General features: G+C 38.5%; 1 long non-coding RNA gene across 1 annotated transcript; it reads left to right on the forward strand.

Annotated features, from left to right (window-relative positions):
- Positions 1-423: 423 nt before the first annotated feature.
- Positions 424-1885, forward strand: LOC120074170. Its single transcript, XR_005480915.1, has 3 exons — positions 424-859; positions 954-1021; positions 1106-1885. It is a non-coding gene; the product is annotated as an uncharacterized LOC120074170 (long non-coding RNA).
- Positions 1886-15292: the final 13407 nt, after the last annotated feature.

Here is a 15292-nt window from a genome sequence, read left to right on the forward strand (position 1 = left end):
ACCAGAGAGGTAAAGACATTGCGTTACAAAGAGATTGCATTTGTGAAAGTCCTGTGGCAGAATCACCAGTTCAAAGAGGCTACCTAGGAGCGAGAGCATGAGATGAACGGCCAGTACCCGGAGCTTTTTCAGGAATGAACTTTCGAGGACGAAAGTTTTTTAAGGAGGAAAGAATGTAACACCCCAATTTTTTTTATTTATGTAATTAATTTGTATTAATTGAGAGCATTTTTGGAATTTTTGGACATTTAAGTATAATTGCTAAAATTTAAATCATTTAAGTGAAAATTAATATTGGAAATTAATTCCAGAGTTTAGTGTTGGAAATCAATGGCAAGAATTGTTGTTTTAAAAATGGAAAGGAAGAGAAAGGAAAAAAAAAAAGAAAAAAATAATAATAATGAAAGGGACTAAGAAGGAAATAAAATAAAATAAACACCCCCCTCCTTCAAAATTTTTCCTCCCTGCCGTCAAGCCCTAAGCAGCCTCTACCGGTCCGTCTGTCGATTTTTCTCCGCGCCTTGCAAGATCAGCGAAGTTGACCGTTTGCCGTCCGATCGAACCCAACACGCACGAGTTGCCACCCTTGATCCGCGAGCAGTGCGTGCCGCCAGCCACCCCAGCCATCGATCTGCGCTCCAGCTGCTTCACACGTCTGCCACTCCAACCGCGCCGCTTTAGCCGGCGCCTTACGTTTTCTTCAGCTGCAGACCTGCGCGATCGAAAACCTAGCCACCGTCTGCGTTTCCCCATGTCGACGTCGCTATTCCGACCGACTTCTTTTCAAATCTAGTGGTGCCCATCAGTTTTTGCCAATAGGCCACTCCCGCATGGGTTTTCGCTGGAATCTTGGATTTGGGTAAGATTTACTTTATGAGGTTTTGGGTAAAAGATGGGATACCCATTATGTTTAGAATGAAATCTAGTTTATCTGAATTATATTTTTGGCTTAGATTTGAGTCGAGGAAACTATTGAAGTGGCTGTCCAGCGGGTTCGAGTTTGTTTCCAACAAGAAATTTGGTAACATTTATGGTTCTTGAGGTTGATCTTCGGACACCCACTAATGATTGGATTAAGTAATGACTAAACTATTTTATTTCGAAGGTTTGAGGTCACTATCCATCAAAATTAGAGGTTTTTTTTCTTTGTGGATTTAACTGGAGATTTTGGAGCTTGTCTGGAAGTGATCGTTGATCAAGCCACACTTTGGGTAAATCATTTTTGGGGTTGATGTTATGAATTAATGGGTGGAATTGGGCCTTAGTGTGAATTAAATGTTGGGTTTATGTTGTAAGTTTAATTTGTATTTCATTATTGAGTAGTTGCTTGGAGGGAAATATTTGGACTTGCGATTTGAGGTAAGTAATCTTACTACTGGAACTGCCCACGGGCCAAGTACTAGATATATGCTAGCATGATAGATGGATATTATGATAGAACGATAGCATGATAGACGGATAGTATAGTATGACCTATATATATTCTTATATGAGGATCTGAAAAATTTATTTGTGCACGTAGATACTTGCATGCTAATATGAGATGATACTTGATTCAATGAGGTTGTATTGGATATGAGGCTATTCAGGCATATATCCACGTTGTAGAGCCATGATGTTGAGGTGTATATGTATGTTATAGAACCATGTTATGATACTTGTGATGTTGAGATTGTGATAGTGTCTTTACTAATTAGTTAGATACCTACTAGATGTTGTGTTTCCTTCGGGATTAACCAGAGATTATGTTTCCTTTGGAATTCACTAGAGGTTGTGTTTCCTTCGGGATTCACCAGGGGTTGTATTTCCTTCGGGATTCACCAGGGGTTGTGTTTCCTTCGGGATTCACCACGGGTTGTGTTTCCTTCTGGATTCACCAGAGGTTGTGAGTCCTATAGAATTTACTAGAGGTAGTGGGCATACTTAACTATAATAGGATATAAATAAGTTTTTCATGTATGTATGTGTCCCATGAGGACTAAAGCCGTTTATATGTTCCACCAGAGGTAGGCATCTAGAGGATATAGGTGCCTAGCCTGACCTCAGTAGAAGGGTTACTTACTGAGTATTTTATACTGATCCTTTCTCATATAGTTGTTTCAGGTAAAGGTAGAGATGCACCGACGATTGACAAGAGGAATTCGTGATCGAGCCACTGGGACCAGTTTTATGCTTCTGCTCATGAGATTTAGATTTCTTTTCATGTTTTTTTTTTCTTTTAGTTTTGACGTTTGAAACTTACTATTAAGAATTGTTTTCAGACTTATTTATTATCATTTATGATTTATGGGTACCTTATTCTTTGTTTTTAATATTTGAATTTAATGAAGGACTTTTGAATTTACCTTATTTATTTAGCATTTATTTCACCAATAAAAAGGGTGTCGTTTTAAGTTCCATGCATGCATGTATTTAGTAACGACCTAACTTGAGTCCTAGGGGGTCCGGACGTTACATAAAGTATGCGTTAGCAAGAGGCTAGGCATTCGTAAGACAAAGCATGAGGCGTTGAATTGAGACTTATCTTGACCCAAGTGTTGGTATGCGATGGTGATGTGCTATGATCTAAGGCTGACTGATGTGCTCCAAGAACATCTGAAGGCATGTGGGTGCAAAGGACAAGGCTAGAGAAAGTAGTGTGCGTTGGAAGATTGTGATGGTCATAATCCTAGTTGAATGCATGTGCGAAGGGTGAGCCATACTAGAGAAGAAGGGTATGCGGCCAAGCAATGACTTCGATGCCTTGAGGTTAGTGTGGCACAAGTGATGTTGATGAGATAGCTATGGGTTGGTAATGGCTAATCAAGAAGAGGTTAAGCTTAAATTAGAAGGACGTGGACAAATAAGATTTCATGCAAAGGAGGTATGCATGAGGAAGACAACACAAACTCCATGCATATAGGAGGTGGATGGACCAAAGAGCATGCAAACTGAATAGGTTGAGCTGGATGAAGAAGAGGTAGAGACTTCAAGCTGGTGGTGGCAAAGGACGGTGTTGGCAGCCTAATTTGTGGAAGCCTAGGCATGTAGGGAGCAGGAAGTGTCAACACCAGGTGAAATGGGAACGCAAATAAATAGGGCCAGGGACTTCACTTCAATTCACAAAAACATTTCCACTTCGAGAATCACTTAAAAATTGAGGTTGTGAGCAGATTCGGAGGAAGCAGTGCATTGATCATGAAGAGCATGCGTTGGTAGCAAGACCATACTTTGATCAAGAAGTTCCAAAAGGAGGAGATGTTGTTGGTCAGTGAGGTCTTAAAGTAGCATTAACTTGGGACGAGGAGTTCTCCCCAGACTACTCGTGCATTTTGAGTGATTCCAAAGCCACTTGAAAGCTTTGAGATACGTTATTAGAACGCTTTAGCGGGAATTTAGTAACACTTTAGTTGGAGATTAATAACATATCCAATATGTTATTTTTAACTATCACGTCCCTAAGAGTTCACAATCGAGATTCATGTTTCGCTTCTTGTCACCCTGGGAGTGACCTCCATTCGAAAAGTGTTTACATAAATCGAGATTATGGTGAATAGGGGAAGTTATTCATAGTAAAATCAAAAGTAATGTTTTGATTTTAATTCTCACGCTCAAAGAGTTTCACACCGTGAGATTGATGCGACGCTTCATGTCACCATTGGAGTGATCTCCATTCGGAAAGTGTTTGCGTGAATCAAGATCAAGGTGAATGAGAGGAAGTTGTTCGATGTGAATTCAAATATACGATATATTGATTTCAACTCTCATGTCCATAGAAAGTTCACACCGTGAGATTCATATGACGCTTCGTGTCACCTTGGGAGTGACCTCCATTTGGAAAGTGTTTGTATGGGTCAACATCAAGGTGAGTGGGGGAAGTAGTTCATAGTAAGTGGGTGAATGATATGTGTCAACATGTCTTGCGGTCTCTTCCATTTGTTTGGACCGTGAGATTCCTATGTTGTGCCTGCTTGTTGTCTTTAAGTCGACCTTGCTAGTCGTTTAACGATTGCTATCCCCTCAGAGGGTTGTAACATAGGATTCGGAACAACTCAAACTCCAGAAATGGATAGGGTTTCTTAGGCCATTTTCCAACCTTGACTTTCCAATTTGGTAGCATCGTTGGGGCCGACCTTTGAGGTCTGAAAATAGAGGGTTAGACTTACGGAATTACTAATGTGTTAGTAAGTTCTGACAAAAAATGGTAGCTAAATGACTTTTGAAATATGAGTTATTCTTGAGATAGTATTTAGTCAAAAATATGTTCCTTTAGTGAATGAGTATTTGACTGCCCCTCGGTAGCACTTATTCTGACTCATTATAGTATCGTTGCAAATAAATAATAATTATGGGAACATTATTACTTTTTGCTAATACTTGATTTGGATTTAGTTGCAAAAAAGAATATGTTTAAAATTTCAGCATGTCGAATTCTTATAAAATACTCGCTTCCGCTTTAATTAACGATAATAACAATTCAACATGCAAATTACTAGCAAATGATGATTCAAAACAAGTTTTAACAGAGGATTGTCCTCTATCTCCCAACTCATCGATAGTTTTGAACAATATAGATGAGAATGAAAAATTCGAACGACAGAGTAAATGCGACTTACAAGTCATTGAAACATACTTAGTGGAAAATGATAAAAAGACCTTGATAATTGATTCAGGTGCCGCTAATCATATATGTATTTTCTCGCAAGAAACTAGATCCTGGAGATAACTTACAGAAGGAGAAGCGACCTTAATGGTAGGGACCGGGGAGGTTGTTTTAGCTAAAGCAGTGGGAGATATGAAGTTACTTATAGGATATAGGTACATTTTACTTGAAAATGTTTATTATATTTGATAGCTCTCAAAAAGAGCAATTATTCTTAGCTTAATTTAGGCTCGTTAATGAATTTTATGTGTTTATTATCTTATTTTGTAGGTGTCATGCACCAAGGAGGTAGATCCAAGAAATTGGAGTCAAACGAGACTAATTTGGAGCAATTTGGAGATGATTTGAGCAGTCATGCTTTAAAAGAGTTAAAATTATGAAACTGCCACTTCCACAGGGTTGCAACGCTAGCCTGATGCTTGCCTAACGCTCTAAGGTAGAATGTGCAGCATTGCAATGCTATTTTTAGCGTCACGATACTATGATTTTTCCTATAAATACTCCTCTTCGGCACTAGGTCAAAACATACTGAACTTTGGAGGCCAAACTGATGGAGGCCAAAGTTAGACTTCATTCTATCCTCTTCAGTTTTTAGTATCATTAGGTTCGTTTTTATTTTATTTTCAGATTATGGACGTGTTTTGGATTGTATCCCGTCGGTATTTCTATGAATCGATGAGGTAATCTTTCGTTTAGTTCTTGGATCGAATATTTTTTTTTTTTATGAGTTTTCTGTGCAACTTTTGTGCTTCAATTCAGAATTATATTTTTCTTGAATCCTTTTTCATTTAGACTTGCTTTTATGTGTTGGATTGACGCCCCTATCATGGTTGCATATCTTAGCTAGTTAAATTCAAGCTCGTACGCATCCTTGTAATCGTCCATGCTTTGAATTTACCCTTGAAGCACAGATTAGATGGGCATGTTTAGGTTTATAGGGTTTCCTTGAATCTTTGCATCGCATGTTTAATCCAGATTTATAGAATAAATTGATTATTTGAACATGGTTCTCTTGACACTTAATCAACATAGGTGAATCCTGAATCTTAATGCATGTGTTTCTTGTTCCTTACGGCCGCTAAGGACCCAATTGCATCTAGGAGCATGTAAGTTAGTTGAGGCACGGTCTTTCCAGCCTTAATTACGAGTTAGGACACTTGATTGGTTTGGATTAATTGATTCGGTCTTTGTAGAGATTAGTTAACTCGCATCGATTGGGTAGCTATGCATGCATAATTCGAATATATGATGTTTTGGCAGAAAACAATAATTTAAATTACATGGAATGGCTACTTGATCCGAGAACCACACGAATCTATTGTCATTTTATGTATCCATTGCACTTTACCTTTTCTTGCATGTTTTCAATTTAAAACCAAAAACCAAAAACTCATTTTTACTGTTTTTCCATGGTCAAATCTAACCCAAAAACAATTAATTCTTCACTTCTCTGTGGGTTGACCCTGCATTTACCACTGTTGCTACATTTTAGTAGTAATAGGAGTAGTTTGGTGATTTTACAAATTTTCTTTTGACTAAACTCGATGCTTATTAATGGCGTAAGTTTCGGGACTGTCAATTTAATATCCGTCTCATGTTTGTTGGAACGAAATTACAAAGTTTCTTTTGAAAATAATGAAGTGTTCATCACTTCGATAGATATTAATATTTGTTATGCAAAATTAGAAAATAACTTGTACATATTAAAACCAACTGAGGTAAAAGTCGTTTTCAACATCGAAATGCTTAAAACAACTAAGACTCAAAATAAGAAAAGGAAAGTTTCTCCAAATGCATATCTTTGGCACTTGAGACTTGGTCACATAAATCTCAACAGAAATGAGAGATTGGTGAAGAATGGTCATCTAAATAAGTTAGAAGACAATTCAATACCTCCATGTGAATCTTGTCTTGAGGGTAAAATGGCTAAAAGATCCTTTTCTGGAAAAGGTCTTAGAACACGGAATCCAGTCACAACTAACAGCACCTGGCACACAACAATAAAATGGTGTGGCAGAAAGGAGAAATAGAACCTTGTTAGACATGGTTTATTCTATGATGAGTTATGCCCAGTTGCCAAATTCTTTTTGGGCACATACAGTTGAGACTACGATGTATAGATTGAACATGGTTCCCTAGAAAAGTATTTTTGAAACACCTTACAAGCTATGGAGTGGACGCAAAGGTAGTTTTTGTCACTTCAGAATTTGGGGATGCCCAACACATTTGTTGGTGCAAAATCCTAAAAAGATTGGAATTGTTCAAAGGTATGCCTATTTCTAGGTTACCTTAGAGAGACAAAAGGTGGTTTATTTTATGATCCTCAGGAAGATAAGGTATTTCTATCGACAAATGCAACTTTTTTAGAGGAAGACCACATCAAGAATCACCAACCTCGTAGTAGGCAAGTAATAGATGAAATGATTAGAGAAACGACAAGGGCATCAACAAGAGTTGTAGATCACGTAGGTTCATCAACAAGAGTTGTTGATGAAACTGGTACTCGACGTCCTTCTCAAGAGTTGAGAGTGCCTCGACGTAATGGGAGGGTTATGGAAAAGTCTGACTAGTGCATGGGCTTAACTGAAACTCAAGTCATCATACCTGATGATGGCTTAGAGTATCCATTAACTTTCAAACAAGCAATGGAACATGTGGATAAAGAACAGTGAGTTAAAGCCATAGATCTTGAAATGGAGTCAATGTACAATTCAGTTTGGGATCTTGTAGATCAACCAAAATGGGTAAAGCCCATCGGTTGTAAGTGGATCTACAAGGGAACATGAGACTAAGCTAGAAAGGTACAAATCTACAAAACTAGGCTTGTGGCAAAAGGATTTACCCAAAGAGAGAGGGTACACTATGAAGAAACCTTCTCTCCGGTTGCCATGATAATTTCTATTAGAATACTCTTTTCCATAGCCACATTTTATGATTATGAAATCTGACAAATGGATTTCAAGACAGGCTTCCAAAATGGCTATCTTGAGGAGAATAACTATATGTCTCAACCAGAAGGATTTATTGAACAGGGTCAAGATCAAAAGGTTTATAAGCTTAATCGATCCATTTATGGATTGAAACAAGCGTCTCGATCCTAGAATATAAGATTTGACACTACGATCAAATCATATGGCTTTGACCAAAATGTTGATGAACCTTGTGTGTACAAGAAAATCGTTAACAAAACTGTCACTTTTCTGGTTCTATATGTTGATAATATTCTACTCATAGGAAATGAAGTAGAATTTCTGGTTTTCGTCAAGAGATGGGTTGCTATGCAATTCCAAACGAAAGATTTGGGTGAAGTGTAGTATGTTCTTGGGATCCAAATAGTTCAAAATCAAAAGAACCAAACTTTAGCATTATCTCAGACATTTTATATAGACAAGATGTTGTCTAGATATAAAATGCAAAATTCCAAGAAAGGAATGTTTCCTTTTAGACATGGAATTCATCTATCTAAGAAACAAAGTCCTAAGACACCTCAAGATGTTAAGGTTATGAAACAAATTCCATATGAATCGGTAGTAGGGAGCTTAATGTATGCCATGTTGTGTACTCATCTCGACATAAGCTATGCAATCGGAATAGTAAGTAGATTTCAGTCCAATCCAGGATATGATCATCGGCTGTCGTTAAGAACATCCTCAAGTATCAACGGAGAACGAGGAATTATTTGCTCGTGTGTTGTGCTAAGGATCTGATCCTTACTTAATACACTTATTCTGAATTCTAGACCGATATTAATTCAAGCAAATCCACTTCGGGGTCAGTATTCACTCTGAATAGAGGAGCAGTAATGTAGAGGAGTATCAAGCAAAGTTGTATTCTTAACTCCACAATGGAAGCTAAGTATGTAACTGCAAGTGAAGCAACAAAAGAAGCAGTATGGCTCAGAAAGTTCCTAACTGACTTGGGAGTGCTTCCAAATATGCACCTACTGATCACTTTATATTGTGATAACAGTGAAGCCGTTGCAAACTCAAAGGAACCTGTAAGCCACAAACGTGGAAAGCACATCAAACGAGAGTACCTTCTCATCAGGGAGATTGTACACAGATGAGACATGATTGTTACATAGATAGCCTCACAAGACAACTTAGCTGATCCATTTACAAAGGCCCTCTCGGCTAAAGTGCTCGAGGGTCACCTAGTGAGACTAGGATTACGAGATTCTTTCTACTAGGGCAAGTGGGAGAAATAATGGGTATCTGATGCCCTAGTTTACTATATTTATTCTTTTTGTTTTCTCTCATTGAACTCAACATTGGAGTTTGAGTCCAAGTGGGAGTTTGTTGGGTTGTATGTCCTAAAACTCGCAGTTTGTAGAGTTAAACATTTTCTATTATCAATAAAGATGTTATTCAACATTTCTTCAATAAAGTCGTTATTGAATTTCTAAATTACATTGTAAGGACTAAATATAATAAACTAAGATCCATGGCTATTATATGAATACTTGAACTTTATGTGGAGACATAAAAGTGGACCAAGTTCGAGTAAATAGTCAAAATAATCAATAGTATACGAATAAGGTTGGGTGCCTTATTCTAGTAACACTAACGGATGCGACCCACTCTATAGTTGTTACAATTTATTGTAAGGTGCTATAAACGAAGTGATCCTGATTCGTTCATGTATTGACATGAGGAGTGGGGGTATCCAATGCGATGAATTTGCGTAAGATCGAACCAAGAAATAAGTCATTCTTACTTTATAACACTGTTTATTATTTAAAACTGACTATTTCGCTTAGATGACCTAGATAACTTGACCTTAATCCTGAGCTAACTATGAACTCCTGTTTATTCGGGATTATCCTTAGATTTACATAGGTGAGGGTTGGCTAAACAGTGTCGGCACATTAAGCCTCCGATTTTAGGGGTAAGACCGGGTAGATAGTTGTGTGAAGGAAATTGGACATGAGGATTTCCATGAGCAGTGGAAGGATCTTTCCAAATTTCAATCATATATGAACATTAACAATTACAATCAAGAAACAGAAAAATACGATCATGCATAAAATGAAATTACAAAATACTTTTCTAAAGATCAAGGGATAGAACAAACATATATTTGAAGACTCATCTTCAACACCTTGATCATTAACACTCGAACACAACAAGACGGCAATCCACGAACGCTCGAACACCACGATCGCTACACTGCACGCTCACAGTGACCACGAACACAACGATCACCTAGATCACGAACATAGCAAACGGCCTCCACAAAACCTCGACTGTGTCGAGTTGAGTACGACACCACCATAATGGCTACCTTGGTATTCTCGGTGTGAGAATCTAGAAGTGTGGGCTCTGTGTGGACTTGGTTAGAGGAAGAGATCGGAGGAGAACAATTATGTAAACGATTGAGCAAGTGGTAGATGTCAAAGTCTATCGTATAGAAGATATCTAATCGTTTAACAAACGCTATGCGATTATTTAGCAAAAGCTGCACAATCATTTAGCTAATCGGACAGCTGAGTGTTTATCGTATACAAAAACTCCACGATCGTCTAGTCTCTCTTCAGCTATCATTTAGTAAATCTAATTTACTTGACAGCCGTCATGAGTAATTTTCGAGAGTGGAAATTCTCAATTCAAAAACTTCTAAATTTAGGAAAACATTTTTTCTTTTATCTCACGTTTACCATGAAACCACCAGTAACCTCTCACTCAATTGGTTATTAGAGAAAAAGAGATAATTATCCAATAATTAATAGTATTATAAATATACATGATAACCAACTTACCATAGTATATTTATAACATATAGTTTTAATATTTCATCTCATGAAACATATAAACCATTGAGCTACAAGAGGGATCTTATGGACCTGTAACTCGAAGCTCCAACGGTACATGAATAACTGCCTAAACTCTTTAGTCACGGGATCCACCATCTGTTAACTGCCGGGCATTCCACTAAAGATCGACAGCTAAACTCTCCTTACTACAGATATATTATGTGTCCATCTTAACCAATCAACAATGCGATAACCCTTCACAGATCGCTCATAAGTACAACTCGGCCAATAACCGTTATGCCCCTGTAGTTACATCTAACTCTTTAAGTACCACTGATCCCTCTAATGAACATAAGTCATAGTCCTACTATGATTGAGTCCTCTCTTCCAAAGAGAAGTTGTGGCCACTATGTTCAAGCCCCGGAATTAGCCCTTAAGGGAGCAATCTATCTACTTATCCCTGCTTTGGGGAAGGAGTGAATTCCATCTTGTGTAATTGAGTTCCCAGCTCCCAAATCAGACAAGTCCCCAAAAAGGTAGACATGTTGAGTTGGAATTCCGGTCACTCTCATCCATACTAATCAAAGGACCGCCCTCAGAAGCAGGAATTCCCAAAAACATTAAGGATTGAGGTCATGTCACCTATGGTCTTTTAGGTGAGATGTAAGTCTCCAGTATCAACAACGTTATATACAAAGACTAGTCATCTCGTGATCCGGTCTTATACAAACTCTTTGTATTTGGATACCCCCGCTTGTATGTCTCCACATGAATGGTCAGGATCTACCATTTGTAGTAGTTCACAACACTTACAAACCTCTATAAAGCGGTTCAGATCTGTTGTGTCACCAAGATCAGGAATCCCTCCTTAATCCTTGTACTACAGACCTATTTAGGTTATCACTTAAGGCATGATCCACTTGTGTGTCTCATATACATGCTTAAGTTTACATACAATAACCACGGGGCTTTGTTTATTGGATATGAGTAAATGCCATAAGAAATAGCTCTTACTTTATTCATCACAATGTGTATAAATTACAAACAACGAGTCTCCGAGAGAATTAGGACACCAATCCCAAAAATTTCCCACTTTTTCTAATGCCTCGGGAGACTAATGTACAATACAAGATAAATACATGTACAATATATAATAAACTACAGCATACCCCAGTATCATCTCCCACTGGCCCTAGACAAGAGGCCACATGTCCCGCAGACCTAGACTCTCAAGGTGACCCTCGAACAGTTTAGCCGTGAGAGCCTTTGTAAAGAGATCAGCAACCTTGTGCTCCGACGCAATCTTCATGACTATACATCACCGCGATGTACATTCTCCCTGATCAAGTAGTATTTTCGCTCTATATGCTTGCCCTGACGATGACTTCGAGGCTCCTTTGAATTTTCCACAGCCCCGCTTTTAACACAATAAAGAGTCATAGGAAAATTCATATTTGGAATAACTTCCAAATCTGTAAGGAATTTCCTCAGCCAAGCAGTCTTCTTAGCTGCTTCACAAGCGTCTACGTATTTGGCTTCCATAGTGGAGTCCGGATGCATCCTTGCTTGATGTTTCGCCACACTATAACCCCTTTATTCAGAGTGAACACTCACCCTGATGTCCATTTACGAGAATCTCTATCGGTCTGAAAGTCAGAGTCTGTGTATCCTATAAGGATTAGATCCTTATCTCCTTACACAAGCATGTAGTCCCTCGTTCTCCGAAGATACTTGAGGATTTTCTTAATCGTCGTCCAGTGATCAAAACCTAGATTGGAATGATACCGACTGACAATCTCTACTGCATAGAAAATTTCGGGTCTGGTACACAACATTACATACATTAAGCTTCCTACAGTTGAAGCATAGGGAATCTGTCTCATCTTCTCAACCTCTTGAGGTGTCTTAAGACATTGATCCTTAGACAAAACGATTCCATGGCTGAAGGGATCCTCGACTCCATCATTAGAAATGACGTTCTTGGCTTTAGTCAAACACATGTAACAATCCGGTGGGTTCATAACCCTCACACTACGTCGAGGCAGTCTCAACTCTTGAGCTGGTTTACTAGATGTACCGACATCAACAACTCTTGTTGGTCTATCGTTCTGTTCAACAACTCTTGTTGAACCCTTTGTAGGCTCAGTCTCACTAGAAATCTCACGTAAAATATGCTTACTTCGTGGCTTATGATCTCGGATGTGTTCTTCTTCCAAGAAGATACCATTTGTAAAAGCAAACACTTTGTTCACACTCGAATCGTAGAAGTATCCACCCCTTGTTTCCTTGGGGTATCCTACAAAGAGGCAAACTTTTGAACGGGGTTCCAACTTCTTCGGATTAGTCACTAACATGTGTCGGACAACCCAAATCCTGAAATGGTGTAAACTACATTTACAGCCTCTCCACAACTCAAAAGGTGTTTCAAAAACACTTTTCGAGGAAATGTTGTTCAGAATATAGCATGCAGTCTCCACTGCAAAACCCCAAAACGAGTTTGGAAGATGAACATAACTCATCATAGACCGAAGCATGTCCAATAACGTTCTGTTTCTCCTTTCTGATACATCATTCTGCTGAGGGGTACCTGGGGGCGAGAGTTGGGACGCAATCCCATGTTCTATCATGTAGTTCTGGAATTGGAGGTCCATATACTCTCCACCATAATCAGATCGTAATGTTTTTATCTTCTTACCTAATAAGTTTTCAACTTCAACCTTATACTTCTTGAACTTGTCAAGGGCTTCAAACTTACATTCCATTAGGTAGAGATACCCATACCTTGAATAATCATCTATGAGAGAGATGAAATATTCATGCCCACCTCGAGCTCTAACACTCATCAGACCACAGAGATTAGAATGTACAAGCTTCAAAGCTTCCTTGGCTCTGTAACCTTTTCTAGTAAAAGGTCGTTTGGTCATCTTGCCTTCGAGGCATGATTCACACACCAACAATGAGTTTTCTTCTAAACTCTTTAGAAGTCCACTTTTCACAACTATTACATATTGAGGTTGATGTGACCTAACCTTAGATACCAAAGATGGACATTTTGCTTAGGAGAAACCTTTGATCTTTTAGCTATTGTCGCTGTACTGAACATTTCAGTATTAAACAAGGCTTTTATGACTAACGACCTTGGTACATATAAGTTATTTTCCATTCAACCAAAACCAATCTCCATTCCATTCTTGAAAATAAACACTTTATTCTTAGAAAAGGAGACAATATACCCTTGTTCAATGAGACAAGAAACCGAGATTAAGTTCCTTTTGATATAAGGAACTACGAAAACATTATCCAGTAACAGATAACGTTTCTTGTCCAAAAATAACATGAACCTTCCTATAACAACAGCTGAAACATCCTCACTACTCTAAGAATCATCTCTCTCCGTGGCAATGTTTTCCAAAAACTGAATCCTTGGTAAGAGGAACTAACATGATTAGTAACACCTGAATCAAGGATCCAGGAAGAATCATCATTCTCTACTAAACACATCTCCAAGACCAATAAATCAGATTTACTGTCTTTAGACATCCTCCTCTTTTGAAGAGTAGTGGGATCAATATCATAACCTAAATAAGCTCCAAGTTGCATTTCAGAGTACGCTTCTTCCATAAACCTCAACAGAGTCAGCAACAATTACTTCCTCTTCTTGGAGTTTAACTTTGGAACTGACACTACTGGTTTTGTCATCCATTCCTTTATGCTCGAAAAGTAAGAACTGACATTCAAACAATTCTTACAACGATTCCATGATCTCGCGTGCAATGACCATGTTCTCAACCCTTCTGGCCAAAACATTAGGTATGCTAGCCAATATGTGAAGTCGGGCCAATGAATTAGCCTTCATCCACACCTCATATGCATTGTGCACACTTTACGGTGCATCAAGGATCGGGACTTGAGGACACTCCTCAATCATGACAAATTCGAGGTCGTTTACCATGAAATACGTTTTACAAGACTATTTCCATTGTATGTAATCGGTCAAATTAAAGGCATTGCACGAAAATACAAACACATTGCTGAAAACAAAAACATATTGACCTACGTTAGGTTGTAAGCAAATACTCGTTGAAAAAACATACAACATCAAATAAGGTTTAGCAAAACTAACATGAACCTCGTGTGACATCTAGTTTCACAATATCGCTTCAAAGGTTTAGTACAAAAGCCGCCGAAGAGAGGTCAATTATCCTTCCTCTTAATTGAGAAATTCACAACCAGTCATTAATACCATAATAACTCTTCCTCCTATAGCGACTAGCCAGCATTGATTTGGTCAAGAGATCATTAACTTACTTAAAAATCTCCCGTAAGTGTGACTCGCCATTTTAGGTCCTAGAGATCAGCCCCAAGCAGCCAATCCGAAGGAAAAAAATCCGATTGAGGAAAAACCTAAAGCGACCCTATCCATTTCTAGAGTTCACCTTGATCTTGATCAACTGCACAAAGCCCATCCGAAGGTGGACGCACCCAAGGCACCATGAGGGAGTATAGAATGATCTCACGGTGTGAACCAATGACAGAGATCGTAGGACGTGTTGACACATACCTTTCACCCACTAACTATAAACACTTTCTCCGTCCACCCTAATATTGACTCATGCAAACACCATATGAAGGGGATGCTCCCAGGGCACCACGAGGCCATGCATGAATCTCAAGGTGTGAACATTCAGGGAGAAACGTGAGTGGAATCATTGACATATCAGATACATCTCTTCCTCCCACTGAGTATTTTATATCCTAGGGTTTAGTTTACTTAGAAAAAACATGGCTAAGAAATTTAACTAAGTCACTTTTTATGTTTCCCAAGAGTAACATTTACCTTGGATAGTTGTACAACTTCTAATCATCATCCATTAAACTCTTTAACGGAGTCTTTGACC

The sequence above is a fragment of the Benincasa hispida genome, chromosome 3, assembly GCF_009727055.1.
Source record: "Benincasa hispida cultivar B227 chromosome 3, ASM972705v1, whole genome shotgun sequence".
NCBI classification, from domain to species: Eukaryota; Viridiplantae; Streptophyta; class Magnoliopsida; order Cucurbitales; family Cucurbitaceae; genus Benincasa; species Benincasa hispida.